Source organism: Podarcis gaigeae, assembly GCF_964106915.1.
Source record: "Podarcis gaigeae genome assembly, chromosome: 5".
NCBI classification, from domain to species: Eukaryota; Metazoa; Chordata; class Lepidosauria; order Squamata; family Lacertidae; genus Podarcis; species Podarcis gaigeae.
The window spans coordinates 29069958-29084242 of NC_139681.1; the positions used below are offsets into that span (position 1 = coordinate 29069958).

The 14285-nt window shown below is 42.3% G+C and overlaps 2 long non-coding RNA genes across 2 annotated transcripts in view; one reads left to right on the forward strand and one right to left on the reverse strand.

Moving 5' to 3' along the window:
• Nucleotides 1–14285, forward strand: part of LOC310845410 — a 722498-nt gene that overhangs the window by 147127 nt on the left and 561086 nt on the right. The gene's annotated exons all lie outside the window — the stretch shown is intronic.
• Nucleotides 1544–10666, reverse strand: LOC310845421. Its single transcript, XR_014564691.1, has 3 exons — nucleotides 10464–10666; nucleotides 5379–5494; nucleotides 1544–2710 (listed from the first exon to the last, which is right to left on the reverse strand). It is a non-coding gene; the product is annotated as an uncharacterized lncRNA (long non-coding RNA).

A 14285-nucleotide genomic window follows, 5' to 3' on the forward strand; every position in this document is an offset into this window, starting at 1 on the left:
AGTCATTGTTATAGCAAGCAATATTATTTTTCCTTTCCATTCTGGCTTAGGTTTCAGTTTTGTTTAGGCCATATTTAGAATGACACAAAGTAGACTGAGAGGTGTTTTTTTAAAAAAAAGTCTTCCACCATATGTGGTGATGATTTGCAAGGCAGTGGCTGCCATTTGTCCCCTTTATGCACAGAACCCTTTTTGTGTCTTTCCTTTCCTTTATAAAATTGGTAGTCTGGGTACTCTTATACGTAGGGTCTAAAGATGCATCTCACTAATTCATTGTTTCGATATTAAGTCACTGACATAGCTTATTTTGCTGCTCATTCCATGCCTTGTCACTGCTTGTCTCTGCTCAATATCCCACTTCTCATATTAAACAGAAACAAACTAACCTCTCCTGAAATTAATCCAGCTGTGCTGATGCCATTTTGGAAACAAAGTGGGAGGAGAGACTTTTCATACATAAAGGAACACATGGAAGAGGGGAGCAAAATCTGTCCCCTTCTGTCATGGTATTGCCAGAGAATGAAGGGGAGGAGCAGAGACAGGCAGAGGAAGGGAGGCAGGAAGTGGTGATTGAGGAAAGAAGGGAAAGCCAGGAGGCGGGACAGTTCACAGATGTTGAACCAGAGCCTCAACACCGCACAGGAAGTTTTGGCACAGACAGTGAAACAATGCCTATTCCGTCTGCCAAAGAGAGTGTTAAAGAGGATGGGGGAGAGACATCATGTGAAACTTCCCCACCTTTTCTGTTGGAGAAGGGGCAGACATAAGCCACTCCCAGAATCTGAGCCGGAGGATTCGGATGCATGATTGTAACGTGCTGCTTGTACATATGTAAAATAAAGACTGTATATATGTATCTCTGAGTGAGCAGAGGCATTCACAAGCCATCACATCTTCGCTGCCTTATCTTGCCTGCTTTAAGCTGCTTCCCTTCCAGCCAACCTCTTGGAAGTTAGCAAGGCTAAATTGCTCATAGCAGCTGAGTGTAGTGAGGTAAAGCAAGGAAGAGGGAGTTCCTGACTGCAAGGAGACTTCTAAGGGTGTTCATGTGAATTTGCTTCCAAGCCCCCTTCTGAACTTCCCATACATATTGGGACATTCATGGCAAGGGTAGCGCCTCCCTTCCCCACCCCCCAAAAAACCCCTTCCACATGAATCTCTTCTCACGCGTTCAGGCTGGAAGAAAGAAAGACAACCATGGCCACCAAGTATTAAGAAGGCCCTATGATAAGATATTTGTTAACAGTAACTCTAAACCAGGGGTCAGCAAACTTTTCCAGCAGGGGGCCGGTCCACTGTCCCTCAGACCTTTTGGGGGGGTGGACTATATTTTGAAGGGGGGAAATGAACAAATTCCTGTGCTCCACAAACAACCGAGAGATGCATTTTAAATAAAAGGACACATTCTACTCATGTAAAAACACATTGATTCCTGGACCATCCAAGGGCTGGATTTAGAAGGTGATTGGGCTGGATCCAGCCCCCGGACCTTAGTTTGCCTACCCATGCTCTAAACAGATACACACACAGAGAGAGAGCTGGGTTCACAACTGAGGGTTTTCATTCAGTAAGAAGCATACCGTTTAAAACTAGAAGATAACAATAGAACAGTAGGTTCAACACAACCTGATATTAAGTGCAGATTTGCTTAGATTACCCTTCCTTCAAGATTGAACACTAGAAACAAAATTGTATCTGAAAGTATTGATGAATAACCACAGAGGTGCAGGAGCACAAATCAAGTCTCCCAGCTTGCATGCATTTTTGTTCTGGATAGTGCTGGTCCTCTTCCTGCACACTGCTTTGTAGTCTGCCAGGGTCTGCGCAGCCCTCTAGCTGTGGCACATTAGAGGAAATTGGGTGTTCAACAAAACCGCTTTGTGGTCCATGGTGGTGTCAGCTTCTCCTTGTAGTGATGGAGATAACACAGACTGTTTTGGATGTTATTTCAGCAGCCTTTGTTAGTGTCACCTCTGAGTTTGCAGCTGATCAATGCAATGGCCCCACATCATATCAGGAGATGCCTGGACAGTATATGACAAGGGACCTGCCTGATTATGGACAGTATTGCTTAGACAGATAAAACTATCCAACACCTCACTGAAGGTCATGGTATCCCCCCACCCTTTTGTGCAGGATGAGTGCTCCCATGAACCAGAGGGAGGAACCACTTAGCAAATCCTGATCCATTTTGTAGGTGTTCACACAGAATCGTGAATTAAGTTTTACTAATTTAATTCCACAGAAAACTACCCTAACAGAACGAATAAACACTGAAGAAATCTTATGTCATTGCTTTTCACTCTCAGAAGTCTTTTTGACAGACACAGAAATAGAAACCTTGCCACAGGCTGACAGCGCTCTCAGCCATCTCCCAGCAGGAAGACTGCTTCATCCCCTTCAAACTTCACACAGCATTTTCTATGTGTGCTGGTGTGTGTTTTTTTAACTTTTTTTTTTACTTTTTTTGCGCTAACTGTCCTGTAGAGTTAGAAGCAAACACTCTACATGTGGTATGCATGAATGTAGTAGTGACACAAGTACAGGTTGCCAGTTAAAACAGTTTTGATCCAGCTGTCCTGGCAGGTATTGAGAGCAGACATATCAGTGCCTTAAGAGAATCTACTTTGATCACCTAAGCCATCTGCTAGGAGGAAGAAACCTCTTGCCAAGATTGGAAGTCAACACTTTCTGTCATGTAGGCCTGTAGCTGGGCAAAAAAATGGTTTGAATGAGTAGCTTATTAAGGACAAAAGGAGAAGCAAAGCTAAAGATGCACAAGATCAAGATCACTCACATTTCGAAAAATAATAATAGCAGCCCTGTGGGGAGGGGAATCAGATCAGGGCTGTAGCGCTGTGGGGAAAGACTTTAACTCTCCCTCTTGTCTGTTTGCCCACTAGAAATCCCCTGAAGCTATACTCTAATCAGAAACAGACAGCTGTTCAGCTCCCATGACTTTTACTTTGCTTTTAAGAATATGAAATCTTTGTTATGGTACCTGGTGGTTGTGATGGGCACAAAGGATAATGGCTGTCTAGGGGCAGCATCAGAATTGGAAGCAAATGGATTGCATAAGACCTCTCCCCCCCCCCCCCCAAGTGTAGACATGAACAGTTCCTGACAAAATTATGTGAGCAGATACCTATTCTCCAGTAAAGCTGGTAATGAAATACTCATCTATTTTAATGAAAGTTCTAGAAATAGTTGCCTATTTCTAGTTATTTCTAGTTCTGTGCTGATAGCTGCAGTACAATTCCTTGAAAACTTACCCTATAAAAAGGCCCCAATTTTTCTTTCTCCTTCTCAAGGCCCTTAACAATTTCTTTAGAGTTGGGGGGAAATGATGATTGAGCTTGTCTTATTTTTGTGAGATGGCCAAGGGTGGTGTGGAAACTTTTCTTCCCCATTCTACATTCCCCAGTCCTCTGATGGAAGGCTGTCATGGACTGGCTGGATGCAGAGGAGCGGTGGGAATGTAATTGACTTAAGTAATTACGTTGCCATTATATTATCCCCTCACCTGTGCCTCCGCAAATCTGTCAGAATATGACAGTGGCCACACCCTAGAAATGGTTTTCTGACTGGCTGACTGAACCAGGTGAGTGTAGCCGATGGGTGTCAACCCTCGGGGAGGTAGAGATTTCCCCTGCACACAAAGTCAGACTCCGGCAGATTGAGCGGACATGACCAATAGTGGGTCCAACTGCATGTGCTGTAGAGGAAAGTGAGGGGCAGATGGGCTCATCAACCTGGGAAAGTGGCCCATCTAGGAGAGGGAAAACTTTGGTCCCAAACCTCCAGTGCCTTGCAGAGCATCTTCTGGAGAAGAAGAAGCTAAGGAGTAAACCTTAGACAAATCCAGAGTGGCGTCCCTAGGACACTTGAATGGTGCCTTGTACACCTTCTTCCGGCAACTCCTGCAGCCAAGCTGGTGCTAAGCATATTACTCTACTTTCCTTTGGGCTACATCAGCAAGGCCAAGAGGGGGGTGGTCTTGTCATCTGGGTGGCCCAGGACCTCCATACACACTACCCAGGCTTGCATCCCAGTGGGGTCAATTTGGTGCTGCTAACTCAGCAGTTTGACTTCAGCCCTGGAGGCACACTCCGTTGCCTTTCGAGACAGACAAATGCCAACAATGTCATTCCAGCACATTTATTTCAGTGTACAAGAAAAGACACTGAAAATTGGTCAAGAAAAATGTATCATTTGTGGACTGAATGCAACAATGGCAGTTTTATTTATACTGACTGTATTCAATGGATTTATTTCCCTTTGAGGCATGGGACAAATAAGTGATCGTCAACCATTTCCACTCCCATTTTTGTTTTTGTCAGAACTCTCTGATCTTCCTATTAAGGAAGTCCTTCCTTTTACCTCTGAAAAGTCTTTCTAGAAAGATCTATTTAAAAGTAGAGAGATTTTACTTTTAAAAAGTATCAACGAAGAGCTGTCAGGTGCACAGTCTGCAGTGTCCCTGCATTCCTACGCTTACAAGCAAGGGCAGCAAAGGATACCATGGAGCTTTCAAGAAGCATGGGCATGCAGGGAGGCTGCAGAATGCAACCCACTGGGGAGGTGATTTGTAGAACGAAAGGAAGGACAAAACCCTCCAGTCACCTCAAAAGTAAGGTAAGCACAAAACCTCACCGCCCCCCACCCATGAGAATTTTGTATAAAAAATAAATCATTTCCCCTTTGCTCATTTCTGATGCAATTTCTTTTCTTCTTAATTGATGGAAAATAGTCGGCCTGAGTGGGGGAGCAGAAGAAATTTTTGATCACAGCACTAATTACTTCTCTTCAGGTTCAATTCTTGCTAAATGTGTTGTTCTCATTCCTGACTATAATGTGTAAATTGGGCTATTTACAGTTTTTTGTTTTAAAAAAGCAAAACAAAACAAAAACAAATCACAAGTGGAATAAGGGAAAAATGAGGATTTATGAGAAGCAGAGAAAGTTTCTTTCTTCATTGTGAGTCTCCCGGGAGAGCTCTCATTCAAATAACGTGCAAAATTATGTCAGCAAGCTTCTGGAAAATTCAGACTGTTGTGAAGGCGAATACCAAGGGAGCATCTGAAATTTAAAGCATCAGGTAGCTATAATCATTCAGCTACACTGTAATCCTCTGACAAGCCTGGTATTCTGTGAAGAATGTTGCTCAAATGCAAGTCTTTGCCATCTCTCCTTGGGGCAAGCAATTGTATAACTCTTTGAGTGGAGATTTAAAATACTTTTCATGTACAGGTACCTGGGCTAACTCTCAGGCTTCAGGAAGCAATTGGATGTAGTTCAGAAATGGTCACAGAATTGTATCTGGAAATGTGTTTCTGCATGTGCATAGTGACAGAAAGGGTATGAAAACAAAGGCTTACCTTTAAATTCTGAGCACATACTCCTCAAGTTTCCCCTTCCTGAATTAATTTCATTTAAATAGTAGCTTGAAATCAGTCAGCATTTCAGGCGCCCTGTTGACTGTGACTTCTCCAGTCTTTTGAAGGTAGTTTTCATATGAGAAAGGAGAAAAAAACATTATGAGGTTCACAGAAAGTGCAGCTGGGGGCAAAAAGGGGGTGGTCAGATTTTCTGCAAATGCTAGGAGGAGGAATAATGGCAACACTCTCACCCGAAACATATTGTTTTGTTAGTTGAGATACAAAATTGTAGTGGGGAACTGTAGTTTAACCCTCACAGAGCTACAATTCCCAGCAGCTCGTGATCAGAGTTCAAGGAGACATTCCCACCAGGGGAAAACACTCAAGAAGGATGTAAAGTAAAGCTGGTGAGGGGTGTGGCCTGGACCAGAAAGAGAGGGCTAGATAGACAGCCTCCCTCTCTCAGCTCCATGTCCATCTTCTTGGGTGTTGACCTTGTGACTGGAGAAAATGCAGCCAGAATTCCATGCACCCTCTGTGTAATGGTGGATCGAAGCACAGACAGCTGTTCAGACAGCTAGCCATGCCAGCTTCTTGGTTTATAAAAAGCTACTCTGGTAATACAAAGGTTCAAGCATAGTTTATGGTAAGCAAGATCAAGGGAATGAAAGGAAAGGAGTTAACGTTGAATGTGCTTTATAAGGGATAAGGGAAAGGGGGGCAAAAAGCATTTGCCATCATGACATCACAGTGGAGACTCCACAAGGGCAGTCAATAATTACAATATTATTATTTTTAATGACAAAAACCTTTTCAGGGCCTGCTATGGGTCGCAGGTTAGCAGCTCTATTATAAACAATAATCTCTGTTCAGATGCAAATAGTTTAAAGATGATTGAAGTACGTAGCATAGTAGAAAGTGTCAAATCTCCCTGGACCAGAGAAATGAGTGACAGAGTACAGCTACTCTTGTCATTTTAAAACTTAGATGTAGATGGTATATGGACTCAGATTTGGTGGATTCGTCATTAGTTCTGTGCAGTTTGAAGATCTGAGGCAATTTTCTGATTTTGCCTCAAGAAAGGAAGAGTGATAGCCAAGTTTCAAGATCAAGGTTAGTTCGGCAGCTGCCTGTCAAGATTGCCCAGGGCTAGTTGATACCCTGCTGCGCACGTGCGCGCGCACACACACACACATTATATATATATATAAAATCCTGCACTGTGGAAACTTTCTGGATAATTTTGAGATGGGTTTTTCCCCTCACCAACCCTTATATTTTCATGAATATAAAACTGAATATTAGCACACAGTTTTGAAGCCATATTTATATTCTAATCAATTCACTTCCAATTTAATCCCAGCATGTGCTCAGGCCATCTTTGAAATAAATATTATCCAAGGAAGATTTTATCACTTGCTCCTTCTTGCTTGTAGCACAAAATGTATTGCTTTTTTGTCATTGTCAGGATGACACCACAACATAGGGGCGGGGGAGATGTGTGTACACACACACACACACAGAGAGAGAGAGAGAGAGAGAGAGAGAGAGAGAGAGAATTTTTTAGCCTTTAATGCTTAATACAGGAAAAAAAGAAGCACCTGAGGATTTAATCTCCCAAATATCACAGTAATATCACACACACACGCCTATAAAATGATTGGCAGTATCTTTAGTCTCCCTACTACCCATATCAATAAGATTGTATCAGAAATTACGGCAGCATGGCTCACTCCATTACACTTAACAGTTGTGTCAGCATTTCCCCAGTAAACTCATATTTTCAGGGCTCTAAAGCTTGGCTATAAAAATTTTCATTGAGCTAAAACTCATTGCATATGTACTATATATCTCGGCAGGATATGGTTTTTTAATAATTGTAAAAGGAGAACAAAAAATACTCATTCATTTCTTTTAAATTTAAAGTGCAGGGGAAAAGAACAGAGGTTAATTGACTTCAGTTGCTTTGAGAATACCTACTATAATTTTAAAACACACGTGGTGTTATCTGTTGGCATACTTACCCTTTCCAAGATGTTAAAAGATCCTTGAATGTCTGTCTGGCTATTTATACGATGCCAAACACTGTAATATCTTAGCACCAGCTGTGCTTGCTGCTCCATTTTTAAAAGCTGTTAATCAATTTCACTGGCTCTAATCCCAAGTTATCGAATATTAATAGTATGACTTTTCCCCCCACCCACAAAACAGCCTCTGTGTTCCCTCTCCTTATACTTCAGCATCAACACTTAGTCTTTGTGCTAAGGATCCAATTTGGTTTCAATATGCTCCAAGGCGCAATGGGGTCATTGATTGTAGGGGAGTCAATATAATTTTTCATTTTGAGAGAAAATGGACTGGACTCATTAGATGTGCACTGCATATGAACATAATAGATTGAATAATACAAAATGGCAAACTTAATGAAATAAGGAAGGGTCATTGCAGTGCGTGGTGCATTGCTCCAAGCCATGGTGATTCTTGCTAAGATATCTGATATGTATTTTTATGTATTATGGCAACATGTACGATTTCCATGCTTTCCAGGGCAGTAGTGTGAGCACAGTGCATTTTCTGTACTGTATAGTTAGTGAATCTTTCAGTTAATGTGGATGTAAACGATGAATCAGATAATTGCTATAAGCACTGATATTAAGATTGTATAGTGAAAATTGCACACAATTTGCAATGACCATTGATGGCAATTGGCTTCTTGTGCTGTCACTCTTTTGGTTACATAGGCAGGCTGCACAGAGGCAGAGCTAGTAGGGAATACCATATGCACATTCAACAGGAAAAGTCCAATCCCAGACTCTGCCTAGTAACTCCTCCCCACCAAAGGACTTTGCCACTAACTGCAATAGAGGATGGTATTCACTAGGAGAATTAAGATTGTATAGTGAAAATTGCACACAATTTGCAATGACCATTGATGGCAATTGGCTTCTTGTGCTGTCACTCTTTTGGTTACATAGGCAGGCTGCACAGAGGCAGAGCTAGTAGGGAATACCATATGCACATTCAACAGGAAAAGTCCAATCCCAGACTCTGCCTAGTAACTCCTCCCCACCAAAGGACTTTGCCACTAACTGCAATAGAGGATGGTATTCACTAGGAGAATTCTGTCCATTTTAAAGGTGGGGAGGGAGAGAGAACCTGTTCCTTCCTCTGAATCAGATATACTAGCTACAGTGATCTTTGCTCCAGTGCACACCCCAAGGCCAGCCCAAGACATTTTGGCACCTAAGGTGAACCACAAAATGGTGTCCTCCCCTGGCGTAGAAAGATGGGTTGCGGAACAAGAGGGAAATAAAGATCTGTATCAGGAACAAGGGGTGCGTGAAAAATCTACATTGGGAACAAGGTGAGGAATCAAAGGCTGTTGTGGGGTGGGGAATCACATTGGGCAGGTTCAGAGCCCAGGAGGCCCCAGACGGCAGCTCCCATCATTTTCTCCCTAGTGGTGGGAGGAGACCAGCAGCAGCACCTCCTATTTGCCAAGAGGCTACTGTAGAGGCGGCTGAGGGGAGAGATCTGCGTATGGAGGATATGCTTCTGTGCTAATTGCCCAACAGAAACTGGTACACAGGATGATAAAATAGATAATTACAGTGATTAAAGTATGGACCAAAGACTATAGGCAGTGAGAAGAGACGATGAAATGGTAATGAGCGCCCCTGCATTCTCTGTGAGCCGAACAGAGCCCCCACTGAGTACTCCTAAAGATAAAGCCTCTTCGATTAATCTTTCTGTCTACACTCAGCTACTTGAAAACATCACCTTGTTGCTCTGGCACTTTCTGGTGAAACAGCATGGACAAATTCGCACAAAGTAAGAACAGATGTGAGCCCTTTCCTAAATTCACCTCCACAAGAGCTTTATTTAAGGGCCTTCTCCTGTCTATGCCAAAAGCTCTTCAGTTTCCCTTGCCACAAATCAGAATGAGCAGCTGCTGCTTTTATAGCTAATCTAATACATCAAATATGGCTCTGCTGGCAGAAGGCCGACTGGATTAGGGATAACACTATCTGTCGCCTACCCAATTTACATGAAGAAGGAGCTGCACTGATAAATTTGGGAAGCAGGCACTTATTTCGAGGTTTAAATCCTCCTTTCTTTTAAATATGAGAGTAAGCTGCTTGGCTGCTATTTAGATCTTACATCATGGCAGTCTTGGGTACCCTTATTTATTTGGTTTTTGTTTGGATGATGGTTGATATATACAGTGCTTTTTCTGGGGGTACACAGGGGTACGCATACCCCTAAACCTTTTGTGAATCTAAGTTTAGCCTCATTGAGGGGCAGTATTTCAATGTGAGTAGGAAAATGAGAGTACCCCAAACATTTTTAAGGAAAAAAGCACTGGATATATATCATAGGAGCCAACACGTAGGGGCTGTGGGGGCTTTGCTCCCCCCACAATAAAATATTTGAGGGGGCTGGGCCCCCACAAAGTTGATAGGCATTCCCCCTGAAATGGTATGTGTGTACTGCATCATGTAATCAATTATGCGTGGCAGGGCTTACCTGGGCTCCACAGTATTTTATTCAAGTTGGCACCCCTGTTACACACGCACGCACGCGCGCGCGCACACACACACACACACACACACACACACTGTGTGTGTGTGTGTGTGTGTGTGTAACAAGCAGCTCAGGAGTTGGAGGACCCCAGTATTCACATCCAGAGAACTTCCTTCCCTGTGGCAGCCAATGCCTCACAGCAGCCAAACAGCCAGGTTTTATTTATTTATAAGAGGATTTCATTTCAGGGTTGTTTTTCATGGCACTGTACAGTAAAATCCTTAAAACATCATAAAATTATAAAATCGTGAACGCCAGAACAAATTACCAACACTGAATCAAATTAATTCTCTAAAAATGTTTGGCTAAACAGAAAAAAAATTCACCCAGTTGTAAGAAGAAGTGGAGTAGAAAAAAGCACCAACAAGTTATGCCCAGTGTCACTTGCCACAAAAACTGTCTGTTAGGAAACATAGTTATTCATTTCATGAGTTCCACTGATGCTTAATATGACACCCGTAGCCTGGTAATAATGGTTAACTTAATAGTAATCATCAATACTTTTTTGCTCAGAAATACGGAGAGTTGGAGTAGGTAAAATTGAGCTGAAGCCAGGGTAAACACCTAAGGTGAGAATGGGAGGAAAGCATTTAGGCTGAAGGAGATGAACAACAGGTGAGACTGTCAACAAAGAGCAAGTTAAAGGAGTTCAGAACAATTTGATAAATACTGGACAAAGCTAAGATGTAATACGTTGTGCTTAGAGAACGTAGGCAGCAGCAGTGCAGCATTATGACACGTAAGTGATGAAAGAATGATGACATAATAATAATAATAATAATAATAATAATAATAATAATAATAATAATTATTATTATTATTATTTATACCCCGCCCTCCCCAGCCAAGGCCGGGCTCAGAGCGGCTTACAAGCAATAATAAAAACAAATTGAATGATTACAACTTAAAAACAAAATTAAAATAACAACATTAAAATGTGGAACCATACCTGGTGTTGACTTTGAGGTGTTAACAAAAACAGCTTAGTTTAACTTCTCTCGGAGGTAAGCTTAAACAAGAGATACTTTCTTCTGAATTGCAAGTCAGTGGCATGTTGTCACGTAATGTCAGTGGTCTAGTCATGCCAGAGTTTCGCTGTTGGGTCTGAGTTTCAGGCTTGCGCTTTCCACCCCCACCCCCATATTCTGAGTCCTTCTCTAATTTCAAAGTTCAAACAAACCATAGTTTGCCATTACATCTGAAGCTGCAAGTTATGGTTTGTGCTTGCCATGCTAGCGGCTGGTGCCAGGCCGCAGCAAGCCCTAGCAGGCAGATATATATTGTCAGGATCCACCCTTTATCTGTAGACTTCTCACTCTAGCAGGTCCATGAATTAAATTTATTACAAGGAAATGTTTTTGCTTATACTTTTCCCCCAACAGGAAGCACAACCATGTCTTTGAAAATGGTTAGATTTACTAATGCTTTGTTTACTCAGCTACTCATCTGTGGATTTGTTTCTCCTTTCCTCTCTTGTGGAAATTCTCTCTTCAATGTAATGGCTTTGGGGGAAAGACATTGAAAGACTCTCTCCAACATCTCCTGGTGGAAAAAGGAGAGCAGTTCATTACAAAAAGCCATTCTGCCGGAGTAGTGACATCTGCAAGTGCAGAGTGTTGTATTATCCACGATTACACATCTGACCCTCTGGAACCAGAAAATTAATAGTGCCGGCGAAGCTGATTCTGTGTCACCATTCTAACTGGTATCAAAACAAATAGCATCCAATATGGTATGTGAGTTGCCTTGGCTGTCTACAGTGCTTTAATTATACTGAGTGTACGTCTGGACCTTATTTTGGGGGTCCCTAGACCATTTAGTTTAGCAACTAATCTATCACCAGCATGCTCTAGTTAACTCTGATTTGTTGTTATTTGAAAGACCCAGGGAGAGCAGGGCCAGACAAGGACTGGCTTTCATTATTATCAGGCTCAAGGTGCACTGGTGCCAAGGTAATCTTGGCACAAGAAGGGATGTAATTTAGAAAGATCATTTGCATCCCAAAAATCAGATCCGAACCAACACCAAACTCGTAGGCTGCCTCCTTGTGCTCCTGCCTGCTGTTGCTGTAGGATTTCCCTCTTCCCCTTTGATTCTCTTCCCTGTTCTCCTACCAGCTTCCAGCTGATGATTTATGCCACCATTAACCCTATGAATAGGAATCCCACGGTGATCACATTTTTACATTCTGTGTAATTGAATGAAAATGGAGGCGCTCTCATGTTTCATCGAGACCTCATATTTGTGCTGAGCTCACTTCATATAGGAATCTTAATTTGAAACGTGTTTTATGTCCTGGAGGAGATCCAGACACATTCAAAGGTAATCACAAGCTTCATTATGATGTGGCTGGAGCAGATTCAAAGGGCAGCTACCGAAATTGATAACAGAATCAAAGAAGTAGATTTCTGTGAGAGGTAAGATGAAGAAACTGGATTTCTTTATCCTGGGAATTAAGATGCAGGAGAAATATGACAACTTTCGGCTACCTCCAAGGGATTAGAATGTAGGAGCATAGGAAGTTGGGTTAGGTCACTGGTACATCTAGCTTAGTATTGTCTACAATGACTGGCAGTGACCAGCGTTCGAAACTCCCATTGTTCTAGGTGCGTTTTGCGACAGAGAATTTCATTAATGTGAGCAGTTTTTGAGTTCTGGGCGCAGTACTGAGCCTAAGGTTTCAGATTAAAACTGCAACTGCTGGAAGAAAAGGAGGACCTTTTTCTGCCACCCCCCCCCCACTTCCAGCCACTCTCTGAAGACTGGAGAAGAGTGTCAGTATATGGAAACATCACCTCTGCAGACAGCCAGATTGTTGACATCACATGATGCACCTATCTGTGGGAAAGAAGAATTTCCCAGGACGTTCACAGGCTGGATAAGTCTTTGTGAAGAGTGTAACTTGAAACCTTCTGTGTGCGCGTGTTCAGGAAGTTTGTCAGATGTGCTAGAAGAACTGAACAGAAAGGAAGTGTTTTTCTCTAGTGCTGTAATGTCAGAAATAAACATCATGTAAATAGATTTCTGACTTATTTTCTTTCCCCTGCGGAAGCAGGAGGAGAGGGGTTGTGCATTTTACCCACGCTTGGGAAAATGTCGCCTATCAAAATCTCCCTGGTCTGTCCGAGATATCAGCCAGAGGAGGTTACCGGTAAGCAAGCTCCGAGGACAGTGAGAGGGGCCAGCCTCTGTGGAGGGGGCTTGCAAACCAACAAAGAGACCCTCATAAGAATATTAGGGAGGCGGGCAGGGGGAGTATGGCTTTGTTTTTTGCAGTCTTTAGATGAGGACTAGACCATGTGAAAAGTGAACATAAGATTTTAGCTGCAGTTCATTCATTTTCAGCTTTGTATTCTTGTTATAAAGAAAACACAGCTAGACACTCCATTGCGGTGCCCATAACTCAGGTTTAATGTGCCATTTAGCTCCTAGCTTTCATATCTCAGTTTCTAACACTGCCAGTGACTCTTCAGGATTTCTTGGTGGTACTCACCTAGGAGTAAACACATTGAATACAGTGGGGCATCCAAGTAAACATGGCTCGAAATGTGCTGTAAGGTAAGGTTACCAGATTTTTTTCAATGAATCCGGGGACACTTTTCTTTTTTCTTTTTTAATAATTTTTATTAACAGGCCAATCAAATCACATTAATTCCAAATTATACAGCCAAATTTTTAAAGTTTTTGTTGGGGGTACCCATACTTCAAGCTCCGAAAGGGGTCCAAACATCACTCTTGCTGCTGCTTTGATTAAACAGTTCTATTCAGTTCTGTCCAGATAGTCTTTTTGTTATTTTCTTCATCTTCTTATTGTTATCATATATTCCTTTCTTTGTGATCTCTGATAATCTTCACAAGCGGGTGAAAGACAAACATCTCCTGTGTGGGTTTTACACTCTCCAAAAATCATATCACATAAAGGACAGACACCATTTCCACACCTCCATTAATAACATTCCCACAGTCTGTCCGTTGATTCACAGGCTTGCCAATCTATATCTCAGAGGGCCCTGCCAGGTCAAGATAATGTTCCGATAACCATACATTCACATTCCAATGACCCATGTCCTCCTCCCCCTCGTCCTCCTTAGGCAAGCCTGTATTCATGAAATTCCATTTATAACTGCGTCATAAAACTTTCCTTCCATTCCCGGATGTTTCCACCAGTTCTCTCTTTAATCAGTAATTCATTCCCACACAGTTCTTGGTCTCCTGCTTGTGACTAATAATCGCAATGATTCTTCTCTCTGGAGGGGAGGGTTATTGGTACTCACATAAGGCAAAAAAAGAAAAGTTTTTTCCTCCCCCCCTTTCCATTTCACT